The sequence below is a fragment of the Cydia strobilella genome, chromosome 6 (assembly GCF_947568885.1).
Source record: "Cydia strobilella chromosome 6, ilCydStro3.1, whole genome shotgun sequence".
Lineage (NCBI taxonomy): Eukaryota > Metazoa > Arthropoda > Insecta > Lepidoptera > Tortricidae > Cydia > Cydia strobilella.
In genome coordinates, this window is record NC_086046.1 from 12,775,039 (window position 1) to 12,792,415 (window position 17,377).

The window sequence follows — 17,377 nt, forward strand, 5'->3', positions numbered from 1 at the left end:
AAGGGTATAGAGGGAAATGCTTGGAACACAATTTTTGACTTCGTAGCTTTGTTTGGACTAGTTAGGAGGTGAACATATCAAAAGTCCCCGGCCATAACCCTGGTTCTGGGGGGAGAGGGGGGTTTGAAGGTTCCATTTTTCGGTTTTTCGATTATATCTCGGAAACTATGCGTCTGAGCGACTTGGCCACTTATACAAAATGAAAAGAGATTTAATTTGTTACAAGTTTTATTTAGTCAAGTTTTTCGATATCTTGTTTAGTTTTTGAGATATCCGCTCTTGAAGGTTTATTTAGGGCTCTCATTTTTATCTTGATTATCTACATCAGTGAAGCTGCTAGGCCGGGTTTTGAATCGTTTTCGTATAAATCGGGGGTGCTGAATTCATTTATGGATATGGTATCAACATTGACACCATTACTAAGTTAAAACAAAATAAATAAAAAAAAGATTTTTTATAAAACTCCTCTTTACGCTTAAACCGCCTAACCGATATCGTTGAAATTTGGTACAGAGATGGTTTGAGTCTCGGGACAGTACATAGGATAGTTTTTATAACCAAAATCATCTTTTTCTTAAGGGTGTGAAAAGTGGGGTGGAAATTTGTATGGGGAATCAATAACCGCTGAACCTATTTAAATAATATTTGGGATGGTCTACATGTTTGATTTAGTTGATAATGATACCAAACATGACTTCAAACCTAAATTTAAACAGTATTAACCTCAGGAATTCAACTTCGGCGAAGAAGCTGAATTCCCCTCACACCAAATTTCACACCTTCAAGGTATGATTTTTGAGATAAAAACTTATGTTATATCCTGTCTCGGGACTTAAAACACCTATTTACCAAATTTCAACTAAATCGGTTCAGCGGTTTAAGCGTGAAGAGGAGTTAAAGAAAAAGTTATTTGTTTAAAGTTTAAATGTTTTTACTTCGGAAAGGTGTCAATGTTGATACCATAAATGAATTCAGCACCCCCGATTTATACGAAAATGTTACCAAACCCGGCCTAGCAGCTTTACTGATGTAGATAATCAAGATAAAAATGAGAGTCCTAAATAAACTTTCAAGAGCGGATATCTTAAAAACTATACAAGATATCGAAAAATTTGACTGAATAAAACTTGTAACAAATTAAATTTCTTTTCATTTTGTATAAGTGGCCAAGTCGCTCAGACGCATAGTTTCCGAGATATTATCGAAAAACCGAAAAATGGAACCTTCAAACCCCCCTCTCCCCCCAGCACCAGGGTTACGGCCGGGGACTTTTGATATGTTCATCTCCTAACTAGTCCAAACAAAGCTACCAAGTTAAAAATTGTGTTCCTAGCATTTCCCTCTATACCTTCTTATTCTTATATATGCGTTTAAAGAAAGGTTTCTTTATTTAAATTTTAAATAAGACGAAATGATGAAACAAACGAGAATCGTAAAATCGCTATCTAACGAATTACCTGCACTTAACAACATAAAAATGCAATAAATTTACAGCTCTCACTGATTTAGTACTTTTTTTTCGTGACGGGACTTCAAAAGCATTTTCTCCGTTTAATGGGAAGCGATTTTAAATCGTTTATGGTATTTAACTGTTATGTTAAAATACTTATAGGTGTAGTTTTGAAACGCGATGACCGTTCACATAAGGTGAGACTGAGATGATGTTCAGAACATAGTTAATTTTGCTTAGAACATAGTTAGTTTTCTTCTTGCCCCGGTGCTCGTCTTAGCCCATCTCACGTTTATATTATTATTATTATTAATTAATTCATTTAATCATATAAAACAATTACACAGTTACATATATACTATAAATGCGCCAAACTGGAGTAACCAGTTAATTACATACATACATACATAATTATAATCACGCCTATTTCCCGGAGGGGTAGGCAGAGACCACGGATTTCCACTTGAACTTGACAGTTAATTATTAGAAAATATACCACTGTTAAATTATATTTTACTTACATTTATACTATAGAAAGTTACCGTCAACCGTGCAGCGTCAAGCTTTCGATTTAAGTTACTGCAATACACTACGAGTAATCACTTGTGCACAGCAAAATGCACCCGCGTGTGATCCACGTCACAGTGTTTACTACACCACTTAATCATTAATAGGTACAATGTTAGCACAGTGTTGTTTTTATCACTAGGTATTCGGAATGGGCGAAAAGTCAATGACAATCGGCTTGATAATTCTTATCACTGTTTTAGCGATTGAATATTTTTTTCGTTATTATGCAATAATAGAAATTGAATGATTTATTGAACGAGCGAGCAAAGCGAAGTGAAGTTCTTACATTCAACTTTGAACTCACAGCTGGCTAGGGGCACGTCCCGGCATTTCGATGTTTTTCAAGCTGAACTATCAGAGGATAACAAAACTTCCGTGAGACACAGACATAATTATTAAATATATTAATGACGGGTCACTCATGTATTTTAAGTCGAAAAACGCTCGACATGTTTCACTCCGTACCGAGGAATGTCATCAGGAGCTTGCGTTGACGGTGACGGACCGGCGCAGACTGCGAGCCGCAGCCCTCCGCGCCCGATGACTCGGCGCGGGCGCCGGTGGCGGCAGGGGGGGGGGCGAGAAACTACCCTCGTCTACGGCATTATTGTCAAATGATGGGTTGCACACAACACTCACTACGTCATTCGCTAATGGCTCGTCCACACTGTCCACCGACGTAGTACCCAAAACGGTTTTCCAGCACGGAGGCACTGACCAACCACAATCACGGTTAAACTTCGGATGACGACGAGTTTGGTATAAAATGAAAGTGCTCGGTGTACACATTTAAAATATTGTTTTTTAATTTACGATTTTAAAATAATCAGCAAGATAAATGCGAAATAAAATAAACATTAAGTATACATTTAAGTACCTATTTGACAAGAAAGATGATGACTTACCACAGATACAGTTTATTTTAATCTCTATCGTGTGTGATCGTGTGTTATCGTGACTTAAATCCAAAGCTTAAATCTATCAGTCAAGGGCTTCACAGATCTTGCAATAAATCGCACGCGGTTCTAATCCATTGCCGACTACGTAGGTGCATTATCTTATCTCTTTTTGGTGAACCGCGAATTCTCAGTTCGGGGCGAACTACTAGTAATAAGTGTTTTTGTCATCGTCACGCATATATTACGGATGCTTTTTTTAGTTTTACACTGCACTCGAGGAGGCATTTTACGGGCACGTCAGTAAAGTTAGTAACGTTTGCAAATAAATCAATATATTTTCGAGTCGTCAGAATAAGGTATTTGTACTTAGTATTTGTAACCTGGTATTTAATCATAATGACGCATGATTTTAATTTATCGAATGATGATAAGTCTTTTACAGTACATATGGTGCAACTTTCTCGCCCTAGTGCGTAAAGAGCACTTTTCGTGCATATGTCGAAAGTTTAAAGGGCCATATGTACTGTAAAACGTTGTACGATACACGTGCGAATAGGTAATTCGCAACTCGTGTCAATTTAAAACACTCCCTGCGGTCGTGTTTTAATTTATCGCCACTCGTTTCGAATTTCCTCTTTTCCGCACTTGTATCGTAAATAACTATTTTAATACAGTTGCTCAAAAAGTGCTACTGTTCGTGGCTGTTTAGCGTGCGGAAAGTTGGTTTTCGAGAACTAGTGCTTTTTATTTTTCCAATTTTTTAAAATTTTAACTTGTTCCAATTCATGACTACTTATTGATGGCTGTTAATATTAGTTTCCTTTTAACGTCGTAATCAACATAAAAACCTACTGTTAATGTAAGAATACGAAAAATATGCATAGAAGATATCTCGGTACTCGTAAAGTAATGACATACTTTCCGCACTAGCATCGAAATGTACTATTTTAATTCAGTTGCTCAAAAAGTGCTACTTTACGTAGCTGTTTAGCGTGCGGAAAGTTGGTTTTCGCGAACTATTGTTTTTTACTTTTACAATATTTTTAAATTTATACTTGTTCCAAGTTCCAATTCATGACTACTTATTGATGAGTGTTAATATTAGTTTCCTTTAAATGTCGTAATCAACATATAAACCTACTGAACAAAGACGCCTAGTCTTACTAAGATGGCATATAAACCTACTGTTAATGTAAGATTACGAATAATATACATATTTTACATTTTATTACTTACCTCTTCATTATTATAACACTTTGATTTTTTTTATATTGAATATTGAAAAACCGTTCTTAATAAGTTGTCTGAATGAATCGGAACGCCTGTCAAAGAAGAGGCGTTTTTTCTTACTGCAAGCATGTTTTAAGTTCGCTCCAGAATACGCGGCGCGAAGCCGCAAACGCGAGTGTGGAATCGATTTCGCTGATTAGCGAACTAGACTCCACACTCGTGTTCGCGGCTTCGCGCCGCGATTCGCGCACGGCGAATGTGGAGGGCCCTTCTAGTTTCCCTTTGCCAACATTTATTGAAGTGGGTTCAATAATAATAACAAAATACATTGGACTCGAATAACAGCTAAAAATAATAATTTCATAATGCCAAAAATTTTCACTGCGAAAGTTCCTTACTTGTTAGACTTATATTGACCGGGATAAAGACCGTGATTACCTTGAAAGCGAACGCAGCCGATGCGCAAGAATGAGGGTAGACCGAGCGCGGTCTACACAACTTTGACACCCACCCGCTATCTTCAGTCACCTGTGAACAAGATGCATGTAACTGCGTCGAAATATCGGGAGCTCACAAACAATACAAAAGGTAATCACGGTCTATATCCCGGTCAATATAAGTCTAGTGAAACTAACCGTGAATCATTCAAAACTCTTATTCCTTACTTGTTGTTTTTCTTATTTATTCGCAACTGTATTAAAAAAAAAACGTCGTTCGATACACGTGCGGAAATGTCATTCTTGACTCGTCCCGAGTCTTGCCACTCGCCTACGGCTCGTGGGAAGATATTTCGGTACTCGTGAAGTAATAACATACTTTCCGCACTAGCATCGAAATGTACTATTTTGGTTAGGTTTAATTAAAAATTTTTTTAGGAAATATGTTTTTACCGTATTATTATTTTCTGAAAGCTAATAAAAATTTATGTGCTAAACTTAAAAAAAAAAAGTACATACGTTTACGTGACAGCTACTCCATATAAAAATTAACTGTCATAGGGACCATTATTCGACGTATGGAAGGTAGAGGTAAGGAAACGAATCTTCATGTATCAAAAAGTGACCGTAAAAAACAGTAAATAGGTGGCGCCACCATACACTGAAGTACCTAGACCATACACCTAGTATTTATATAGTTGTGCACCCGTGCGACCGTGAGGGACAGAACATACGCAATGCGACAAAATTAAAAACACGTTTTAACATTCCTGACAACATACCAGAAACAACCTACGTAATTTGGTCGGGTTATTTGCTACCCCTCCCCATTTCATCTCTACATTATTATACCTCTATGGTTCATGTCATAGAGTCTTCTATATATTACAATACTCCTTGGTCTTAGAGCCTACCTAGCGCCACCGGAGAGATTAGGAACTATTATTTAAAGCTGAAAGTATGGATGGTATAGAAAGGATGTCAATCTCTTATGGCAGAATTGTTGCAAAAGTGACCGCTTTCAGCTTTAAATAATAGTTTCTAATCTCTCCGGTGGCGCTAGTTAGGCTCTGGGACATGAGTATAACATGAACCATATAAGGCAACAAATAACCCGACCAAATTACGTAGGTTGTTTTTGGTAGTATTTCGGTGTATGGTGGCGCCGCCTAATTACTGTTTTTTGATGGACACTTTTCATCATACATAGAGATTTGGCTCCTTTATATAGTCTCCATGGCTGAAAGCGGTCACTTTTGCAACAATTGTGCTATAAGAGATTGGCATCCTTTCTTTACCATCCATAATTCGACGCGAGAGATAACAAAATAAAATCCCGTCATTATGATTAAATACCAGGTTACAAATACTAAGTACAAATACCTAACTCTAACAGCTCGAATTTTTTTTTGCAAACGTTACTATAGTTGGTCAAGCAAATCTTGTCAGTAAATAAGAACAAAAAAACTATAGGTACTCATGCTTTTCTTTTGGGTGCTAGTGTACTTTTACTAGTGTAAGACAAAGATAGTATGATTCTCTCTGTCTATGTTTGAAATGAGACAGTCCTTTGACAAACTAACTGACCTGCCCGCAAAATGCGTCCTCGAGTGCGGTGTATGTGTGTGTCTCCTATATATTATACTACTCTTTGGGTGTATGGTTATATGCAGGGGGGGGTGAGGGGGGGACACTAGGAATATAGTTAACGTCAGTAAATACCTCAGAATAATAACTAAAGCATAGAGCCGGGCAACAATAAGAGCTTGGTAAAAGGTATCGTATTCACAACACGCTATTTTTTTTTCTATGAGTAAGTGAGACAACAATCGCAAGTTCTTCCGTTTTCTTTCAGTACCTATTGTCAATTTGTCACAAGATGAACTGAGGATAATGTCAAATGGTTGTTTTTGGTCGTCATTTAATCCAGCCAAATAAAAATATGTGTTCGTCATTCGACCCTTTTGACAGTTAGGTGTCAACTGTAACAACTTGACATAGTATTATTTTAGTTGAAATATTTCGCGGAATTTCAGCGGTCATCTTGCTTCATTTTAATTATATTGTTGCTATTCCTGAAAGATTGTTGGAAAACGTGCTGAGTTTTTATTTGTACCCTATGTTTTGTTCCCTATGTGATAATGTCTTGTCATCTTGTGTGATCGAGGGTTGTGAATCGCATACAGGAAGAAAATAAAATACGCACGCACCGGTAACCTCTAATCGGTGAGTTTCTTAAATTTTGAAAACATTAATTTATAGAACCTGACCTAAACATTGAAATCGATATGTTGTTTATGTAATTATTACTTGCATTCAAGTCTGTATAGATTTTTGCATATTTTTTCGAAATTTTCTGCTAACTATGAAAGGTTATATTTTTGGTATAGTGATGTACTGATTTATCGACCTCAGATCAATAACCTATCGACATTTACAGCTTTCTTATAGTTTGGCCCAGGACTGTCTCATGTCGGGGGGCATGGTGGAAGAATGAATGCGCGAGCCCATGATGCCCCCATACAACGTCTGAGAGGGTGACGCCGCAGGGGATGTTAGTGGGTATTCTCCTCCCCATCCTCTGGTTAGAGGATGTACGGGAGGAGCGAGTCCCACATAGCACCCCCCCCCCCGGCTTCCCCAGCCCGGGGGGTGAGATGCGTAAATGCATTTACCCCTGCGTAATAAAAAAAAAAAGGACTCATTTTAATTGATGAGTATCGCTGACTGTCGATGTGTGCGTGTAATGAATAAAGTGCTTTTATTCTCTGAATCTAGAAGTTAGCGATAAATTATTTAAGAAACAGTTAAAGAAAATGTTATTAGATAAAATTTACTATTCAATGGATTAATTTTTTAATGATGAAAGTCTGGATAATGCGAAATGATTAAATGGGGTTGGCCGGTCGAAATAATTAGCAGATGGCGCCAGCATAGCTTGCCCTGTCAATCTCTAAAATTGTGTCAAATTCTTGTTTTTTTAATGCTCTGGATGCCAGCCCTTTAAGCCAAATCTCATAGAAAAAGGGGCAAGCTATGATGGCGCCATCTCTGCAAACCGTTGACAGTTGCCAATCCCATTGTTTATGAATTTTATGATAACTATGAATAATTTATTGGTAAATTTAATTTGAGTATGACTATAATTTATGATTAATGATTATTAATGATTTTGTTAATATCTTTAATGCATGAATTAGTTTCTACCTTATTATTATTGTTCTTTTTTTTGGACATTTAATTTTATCTTATTTAAAAGTTTATATAAGTCTCGAAATTAAAACTAGGTATAAGTTAAAAATAAGTAGTTTAAGATCCAATATTGTACACCCTAGCAGGGTATCATGTACCTACACGAACAAAATGTAAGACCAGAATGTACAAATGAACATGATTACAATGGAATAAATGATATGATATGATATATGATAAGTATAGTTATATATAGTTGGTCAAACCAAATTGGCAGTAAATAAAAACAAGAAAAACTATAGTCATCCTTTTCTTTTGTGTGCTAGTACTAGTGTAAGACAAAGATAGTATGAGTCTCTCTGTCTATGTTTGAAATGAGACAGTCCTTTGACAAACTATAGTCTCGGCCCGGGTAATCTAGCCCAGGTTTAAGTACAAGCTATTACTTTTATACAGATTTATTGAGGGTCATCTTAAGGTACCTAAGCTTCTCAGTAATGGCAAGTGATAATTCATTTTATAGTTTACGCCATTTCACTAGTATTTGGTTGAAGTTGAGTTTTGTCGTTGAGTTGTCACTTTGAATGCCGCTAAAGGTCAGCAGGTTGCACAGGACTTCACTATATCCAACTGTAGTGTATATTCAATTTAAATTCCGCTGTGCTTTGTGAGCGTTACATATTTACGACTAGAACCCATAAAGTAGCTCAAGCAAGATCAAGTTACAACTTTCTATTGACGACACAACAAAGTTGCATTAACACTTTGACCTGTCCCAGGAATTGTTAATTAATAACCTAGTGATAACATAAAGATAGTATCAATGTTGCAATTATAACATTTTTTTTTAAACAATTTAACTCAAATAAATATGACGATAACCTAACGAAAGTTGAATAGTTCGGAGAAGTAAGTATAATTAATTACCAATCGTGACAGTTCGTATCGCATCCAGATGTCACAATACTTTATCCGATATAAATAAAGAGAATAGGTAGCGATCGTAATAAAAGTGTCAAAGTTATAGCTGATACAGCTTTACGATTTTTTTACGTCTATTTATCATCGTATATGGAAGACCAGATAACAACGACAGTGTGCAATATGTGTATATTTATTCCTTTCAATCATATACTTTATGACACCTAATAAAATATAGCAGTCTGTGTCTGAGGGATCCGTAGGCATACAAAGTTTAGGGCATCGTTTGTTTCTTTCGAAAATAGTGTTATCGCTTAACTGGGCTGAGGAATATTTGCATAATAATACCGGATATAGACGGCGTTGGACGGGTGCTCAGTAAGCGGACGAAGCCTCTGCCGATGCTCGTGGCCTTGGGCATTCATGCCAATCGCCGCTGAAGCCTGTGCTCGATTCTTACGACACCTATAAGCTTAGGTATTCCCTAAGCGAAGTGTTCAGTGACACAATTTACATCCTAGGCCATCGTATGAAAGCAAGCTTATTTGATAATAAAAAAATGTGATTTTCATGCAATGGATTTTTATTACTACTCATTTACAATTAGAAAACAAAATAGGTAATAAAAATGTTACGATAATTGCCAGTTCAACATTTTGTAAGCCAATAAGAAGGCGATATGACATTTCTGAACAAACTTATTTTTATATATACCTAAGTAACTTATAAAGTATCCAGCTGTATAATAAATAATATTATCAAGTACATATGAAGCCCTTCCCTGTCTAAAACTAGCTACTAACTTATTTATGTTTTATTAATGATGTTGAAAGGTTCCATTGGGTTCAAAAACAATAATTTCAGGACGCGTCCACGCTTTGGGAATGAAGAAATTGTCATTTTCCGAGGGCAGGCAGTTTTTGCGAACAAAGTATTCCATCGGTCGAGCTCTAGAGAATACCTGTTGACACATCTAGTTAGTTATCAAAGGTGAGCAGAAAATAATATAATACAAAATAATATATTTTCTTTTGTGCACTATTCATCAACTTTATGAAACTACCTGTCAGGTCAGCTTTCTACTCTACTCGTCTTTCATATTGGGCTAAGATAGAGGTATTAGGTAGGTACCTACTTATCGGTATTTTCGAGTAGGTGCCCTAATTTACAAAGTGACGCTAAGAATTCCTTCAAGATGTTACTACCGTGTGCATACTTCGCATGCGCGTCGAATTTCTGTGACTCTGTCATCCGCCACTAATAAGATGAGCATAATATATTCATCAATGCTACTTATTTGGGTATGTTAGCGCGCTGGTGCCTGGTATAGTAATGCTGTGCGCTGAATCGTTTACCTATTATTCCTATTAATCACTATGTCTGCCTATAAAATTGAAACCCAAAAACTTTGTTTAAAGTTTTTATCAGTCATGAAAAGTTGCTACAATCATACTGTGTATGTAATATAACGTCCTAGCGCGATAGTACTCGGAGAATTGAAACATAAATAGTCCACCACTCCTGGAATCAAAGTCCTAGGTACCTGTAATAAGATAAACAAATGTGGATAACGGTGAGCTAGATTTTATTGAGATAACAATGAACTGTTAGACTGTTACGAATCCATTTACCTTCGTTAAATATGCGCGATAAATTGGAACAGCCTTTGTAAAACTGTTTCAAAATTAGTAAACTCTCTAATACTGGTAAATTTCATGTTCGGGTTTACGTTCCTGTAATCACTTTTTTTAACTATCTTATTAGAATATTTTGTTAAAAGGTATTTCTTCCAGCGAACGCCTGCTACTGGAACCACTTTTGTGGAATTGAATATTGACTGATATCAACACCAAAATCATGGATAGCAAAATCTACATATCCTGATAAGTTAAAAGTGGGAATTGTAAGACCCATACATAAAAAAGGTAGTTACACAGATACTAATAATTATAGGCCGATAACAATTTTATCGGTCATAGATAAAATTATAGAAAAATACCTAGGTAACTCGATAAGTACATTCCTATCAAGTAACGGCATAATACACGAAAAGCAATTTGGTTTCCAGCGGAATAAAAGTACGTCGCAACTTCTGTCCTTATTCACTGATGAAATCAATGACTACCTAGATAAAAAACACCATGTACTCGCCATAATGATCGACTTTTCTAAGGCATTTGATACTTTATGTCACAGTACACTTTATGAAAAACTAAAACAAAATGGTATACAAGGACCCATGCTGGATCTCATAAAAAATTATCATAGTAACAGACACAACGCGGTTAGCATCGCAGGCGAACAAAGCGACCTAATCCGACCTTATGCGGCACCGCACAAGGCTCAATTTTAGCTCCGACGGAATATCTATTATACGTTAATGATATGTATCATATATTCCAACATGGATCCGTATATCAGTTCGCGTCCCACGAGGACTTGGAGACTGCACAGGATATGATGCAAAATGACTTTGATGCACTGTGCAAATGGGCCCACGATCTAGGTTTATGGCTAAATTACTCTAAAACGAAACTTATGTATATACACTCACCTTATAAAAATGTAACCATAACGCCAAAAATCGTGGCCCACGAACATAAATGTATGCACATGCCCCGTGCGGCCTGTAACTGTGCTCACCTGGAGATTGTACAGGAACACACCTACCTTGGACTAAAAATAGACCAGAAATTCAACTGGAATCCACATATTAATCATGTTTGTAACAAACTTAGAGCTATTCTGTCAAAACTATTTATACTTAAAAACAAAGTTCCCTACACTACATTAAGACTTTTGTACATGTCAATGGCCGATTCCCTCATAAGTTACGGTTTAGAAAGTTATGGAAGAACATACAAAACATATCTAAACGACATTTACAACTTACAATTACGTCTACTTAAAACGATTGTACCTACAAAAATCAAATATAAATTCAAAAATAACTATGAAAATCTATTCAAATACTGCAAAGTGCTAACGGTGTTTGAAAAGGTTGATTTAGCCATTATAACCCAATACTATAACCATATAACAGAATTAAGGAAAAAAACACGACCTGCGCGATTACGTAACCTAGCGAACCTTCCGACATTTGAAGTTGAAAAAACAAACAATGTATACGGGCAAAGAGTGTGGAAGTACATCTTACCGAGTACCTTGAATAGATTTTCAGAGGAATTATTAACACTTATAGAAGGACGAACGAGTAAACAAGCAAGAAATATTATTAAAAAATACTTAATTAAAATAAGAGGCCAGTCTACCGAAATCGCTTAATTTAATATATGACCTATGTACCTAGAAAAAAATTATATGTATAAATATTGAATATAAGATAAGACTCCTTAACTCAAAAAATCTTTTTAATTTAAGATTAGTAGTTAAGTTAAATATTACATGTGCTTTTTTATAAAAATAAACAGTTTAAAATTTAAAAAAAAAATTTTTTACCACCAACCACCACCATATAGAAACCAGGGCAACAGAAATACATAATCTGTGAAAATTTCAACTGTCTAGCTTGATAGCTACAGCCAGCTAGCTATAGATTCATGAGATACAGCCTGGTGACAGACAGACGGACAGACAGACAGACGGACGGATAGTAATAGGGTTCCGTTTTTGCCCTTTGGGTACGGAACCCAAAAAGATCCTGAAGGTTTGAAAACGTCCTTCCTCGAGATTCTGAAGATTAAAAATAAAAAGAAATTCCAAATAAAAGTCATAATAATAATAATTAGCTCGCAGTGCAGCTTGTGGCGAGCTGTTGGGGAGTGACGACTCCACGGACCCGAGTGCTCCAGAGAGTCGGTCAGGTCTCCGTCTCCGTCTCCGGCGTGTCTTCGTCGGTCGGAGTGGACCCCAAGGGGACCCGCAGGACTCTCAGCTCTGGCTTGCCTTCATTGGCCGTCCAGAAGGGAGTCGTAAGAGCTATATGTTCCAGGGGTGGAAGTGAAAGATGCATAAGACGCGAGTTGGCACAGTGGCTGTTAACAGCCGCACTGGGTAGAAAGCGGCGCACACCTCTCGACACCCCTGAGTCGCTCACACCGGTGTTGCTCCTGGTCGTCTTCACGACGACAGTTTCAGGGGCCCATCTAGTCAGCGGCAAGTCACCACCTGCCTCGATAACATGTTTTAACATTGTTATGGCAGGTGTCCGGACTTCTTTACAATAGCCCAGTCTCATTGTCCACCCAAACTTCAATCCATAGACCGGTAATATACTGTTCACTTTTTCTACAATAGTCCCAATGTCTGCTGCGACTGGTTCATGGGTGTCTACTGTTGCACCTGTGAACGGGTTCCAGCAGGTATTCTACATGACATTAAAGCTCTCCAAGGAGCCTCTACGTGTTGGATCATATAGTTGGATATCTCCACGCAAGCCTATCAAAATACTGGGATTTATAGGCCCGTGATATCCAAGGAGATACAAATAATAATAAATCCATTTGTTCAAGACAGCATAGGTCCAACACAATCATATCACAATGTTAAAAGCAGAATTAAGAATAAAATAATAAACAGTAAAGACATTTTGAAATATTTGAACATTCCTGACATTTATGAAAAGAAAACAACCATATCAAAATCAGAATAAAACATTTAAATTATTTCTATTCAGTTAAAAACAATAATTTACTTAAAATTAAAATAAAATTATAACATTATTATAAAATCATTGTCCAAAAAGTTAAAATAATATAAATAAGTTAAAAATAATAAAAATATCAAGGATTTCAAATTAGGCACAATTGACTATGACTAAGTTCGACCCCATTCAACCTAATTGGAGGCACATTTTCTGGTAAACGTGTCCCAGACCTGTAAACCATTATTTCACTGTTTTTAGAGTTATATATCAGACCGTGACTAGATGCATAGTCTTCACATATTCGAATCAGTCTCCTTATCCCGCAGACCGACGCGCTCAGCAGCGCCATGTCGTCCGCGTAGCTCAGGGTGCGTAGCCAACGTGCAACCGTTAACGCTCCGTAGCGAACGAAACGCAACTGTCACTGTCGCACGTAGGGAAGAGTGATAGAGAGAGATGACTACGATACGCTACGGAGCGTTAACGATTGGCACGTTGGCTACGCGCCTAGGTTATTAACACACACGCCATCTATGTGGCAGCCGACATGTTGATTGCTGAGCGCGACGATCAGCGCGTTCACATATACATTGAACAACTTCGGTGAAATAAAACTATGAAAACGGATTATATCGCGTATATTGAATTTATAATACATCCCGACGTTTCGAACTCTTTACAGCGTTCGTGGTCAACGGGTGACTGAGGAAAAATTACAAAATGCAAAAATACCCACATACTAAAATAATGAACAATCATAGACTACAAACTTTAAGGCTGGTTGTACATGCAAAATCGGTTCATAAGGCTAGTTATACACTATAATTATTTTTCAAGTAAAGATATATATATATACGCGATAAAAATAAACTATGCCGGCTCCAACCCTACACCACGGACCCGAGAAGATTTAATTCCCTCCTAAATTGTAGGAGGGTATCCCAATATGGGACCGGCAACAAACTCGGCGGGACACATCTTTTCAAAACATCAGAATGTCCAGCATCATCCAACACTACGGTCTCACAGTCTATGTCTCGCTTGCTCCTTTATCAGGTGGACTACAGGATCCCAAGCTGGTGGTAGAGAAAAGCCATCTTCCCTATTAAAGTTTGGATATTTCTTAATCTCAATGGCCTCGCGCAGCATTCTGGGTATGTAACGCTTCTCCTTGGCAAGAACCAGAGGCTTATCAAACTTGATTGAGTGATTGGCTTTATCCATGACATGCTCACAGACAGCAGACCTAGGTCGACGGTGCTTGACATCAGCTATGTGTTCCTTCACCCGAGTGGAAATGCTCCGTTTCGTCTGCCCGACATATGATAGGCCACACTCACAGTCCAGCCTGTACACTCCTGCAGTCTGTAGAGGGGTATTGCATTTTACAGGCCTCAGGAATTGTGACATCTTCTTCATTGGCTTGAAAAACCCACATATAAATTGGCTCAATACCTCGCGGGAGCCCTCTCAGCATTACGTGGTAACACTAGCACGCATACAAAGGATTCTTACCATTTCATCGGTGAGATTAAAGACCTAACATTGACTGATGATGAGATCATGGTCAGTTTTGACGTCCAGTCGCTATTTACAAGCCTACCGGTACAAGACTGCATTGAAATTGTCAAGAAGAGGTTATGTGAGCAGAACATGTCAGAGGAATATGCTAAGCTGTTGGAACATTGCCTTACATCTGGCTACTTGCTATGGAATGGTGAATTCTATCTTCAAGTCGACGGCGTGGCCATGGGGTCTCCGGTGTCTCCAGTAGTCGCTGACATCTTTATGGAGGACTTCGAGGAGAGGGCACTCTCATTGGCTCCTGTGCGACCGAAGATATTTAAAAGATACGTAGATGACACTTTTACTATACTTCCAAAAAGTAGTGTTTCAACTTTCTTGGATCACCTAAATTCCATCCATAGCAAAATAAAATTTACTATGGAGTTGGAAAAAGACTGTTCTCTCCCCTTCTTAGATGTATTGGTAAAAAGAAATCCTGATAACACCCTAGGTCGCACTGTGTATAGGAAACCTACTCATACTGATAGGTACTTAAATGGCAAATCGCATCACCATCCCAGTCAACTTGTTACAGTAGGCAAATCTTTGTTTCAGAGAGCCCAGAGGATATGTGATGACCAGCATCTGGCCGCGGAGCTCCAGCATGCCAGGCGCGCGCTCCAGGCAAACGAGCTCAGGATACCGCGGGTCAACCAGAGGTCCCACATTAAGATCCCCACAGTCGAGCGCAGGCCTGCCATTCTGCCTTTTGTCAGGGGGGTCACGGACAGGATCAGCCACATCTTGAAGCGTGCTTCTATAAAAACATATTTCAAGCCAATGAAGAAGATGTCACAATTCCTGAGGCCTGTAAAATGCAATACCCCTCTACAGACTGCAGGAGTGTACAGGCTGGACTGTGAGTGTGGCCTATCATATGTCGGGCAGACGAAACGGAGCATTTCCACTCGGGTGAAGGAACACATAGCTGATGTCAAGCACCGTCGACCTAGGTCTGCTGTCTGTGAGCATGTCATGGATAAAGCCAATCACTCAATCAAGTTTGATAAGCCTCTGGTTCTTGCCAAGGAGAAGCGTTACATACCCAGAATGCTGCGCGAGGCCATTGAGATTAAGAAATATCCAAACTTTAATAGGGAAGATGGCTTTTCTCTACCACCAGCTTGGGATCCTGTAGTCCACCTGATAAAGGAGCAAGCGAGACATAGACTGTGAGACCGTAGTGTTGGATGATGCTGGACATTCTGATGTTTTGAAAATATGTGTCCCGCCGAGTTTGTTGCCGGTCCCATATTGGGATACCCTCCTACAATTTAGGAGGGAATTAAATCTTCTCGGGTCCGTGGTGTAGGGTTGGAGCCGGCATAGTTTATTTTTATCGCGTATATATATATATCTTTACTTGAAAAATAATTATAGTGTATAACTAGCCTTATGAACCGATTTTGCATGTACAACCAGCCTTAAAGTTTGTAGTCTATGATTGTGCATCTATCCTGAGTGGTACACGGGTGAGATTATTAGGAATATCAAAGTTAAAGCTACTCTTCATAAAAAGTATAAATCTAGTAAATCAACCGTAGATTACAAAGCGTTTACTCAGTGCAGGGCTCGATTGAAAAATCTGATTAAGCAAGCGCATGAACATTATCGAAATCGGGTACAAAGTCATATGGAAAAAGATCCTAAATCATTTTGGAATTATATGAAATCTAAAAGAAGCAGCAGAGATACGAAAACAATACTAATGAATGGGGAACCTATGCCCAGGGAACAAGTGAGTAGTGAATTTGCTAGGTTTTTTCACTCCGTGTACAGCGTGGAGGAGCCAAAGTTAGAGGTAAGCGCCGCAATAATGGCAGCGGGCACTGAGAACAGCGCGGCGCGGGTTCAGGTTGACAGGCTAGATATACAGGACGTGCGGACAGCCCTTCAACTACTTAAGCCAAAAAAATCTTCTGGTCCGGATGGTATTCCCTCGTACGTATTTAGGGACTGTAGAATGGTGCTGGCGGAGCCGCTATTGCACATCTTTAACCACTGTCTTAAGCTAGAAGTGTTCCCAGAAATTTGGAAAATGACTCGAGTGATACCGGTACCGAAAGGTGGATCAAAAGATAAGGCAGAGGATTATAGACCGGTGGCGGTTCTGTCGACGCCGGCAAAGGTATTTGAATCGGCTGTTCACAAAAAAGTGTATGAGCAGGTGAGCGCGCAGCTCACGGATGCGCAACACGGGTTTCGTCCGACACGAAGTACAGCCAGCAATCTTCTGAGTCACGTAGCGCAGATAATACCTATAGTAGATAGTGGGGGTCAAGCCGATACTGCTTACTTTGACTTTAAAAAAGCTTTCGATCTCGTCGATAACGACGTGTTGCTGTCAAAGTTGGCAGGCTTCGGTTTCACCCCACACTTACTTAATTTTTTTGCAGACTATATGAGGGACAGACAGCAATATGTAGAATATGAAGGGCACAGATCGAAACCTTATTTTACTAGATCAGGCGTAAGTCAGGGTAGCAATTTAGGGCCTCTCGAATTT

At 38.4% G+C, this 17,377-nt stretch overlaps 2 protein-coding genes across 5 annotated transcripts in view; both read right to left on the reverse strand.

The window, feature by feature from the left end:
* Positions 1–2,504, reverse strand: part of LOC134742474 (sterol O-acyltransferase 1) — a 44,272-nt gene extending 41,768 nt beyond the window's left edge. The window contains exon 1 of one of the 4 annotated variants that reach the window (XM_063675672.1): positions 2,486–2,504. The gene's annotated coding sequence lies outside the window, so the exon portion shown is untranslated. Of the gene's footprint in view, positions 1–1,971; positions 2,123–2,306; positions 2,445–2,485 lie in introns of those variants that run through there. The other 3 variants (XM_063675670.1, XM_063675671.1, XM_063675669.1) reach the window with 3 other exon arrangements.
* Positions 1–17,377, reverse strand: part of LOC134742439 (speract receptor-like) — a 347,982-nt gene that overhangs the window by 140,700 nt on the left and 189,905 nt on the right. The gene's annotated exons all lie outside the window — the stretch shown is intronic.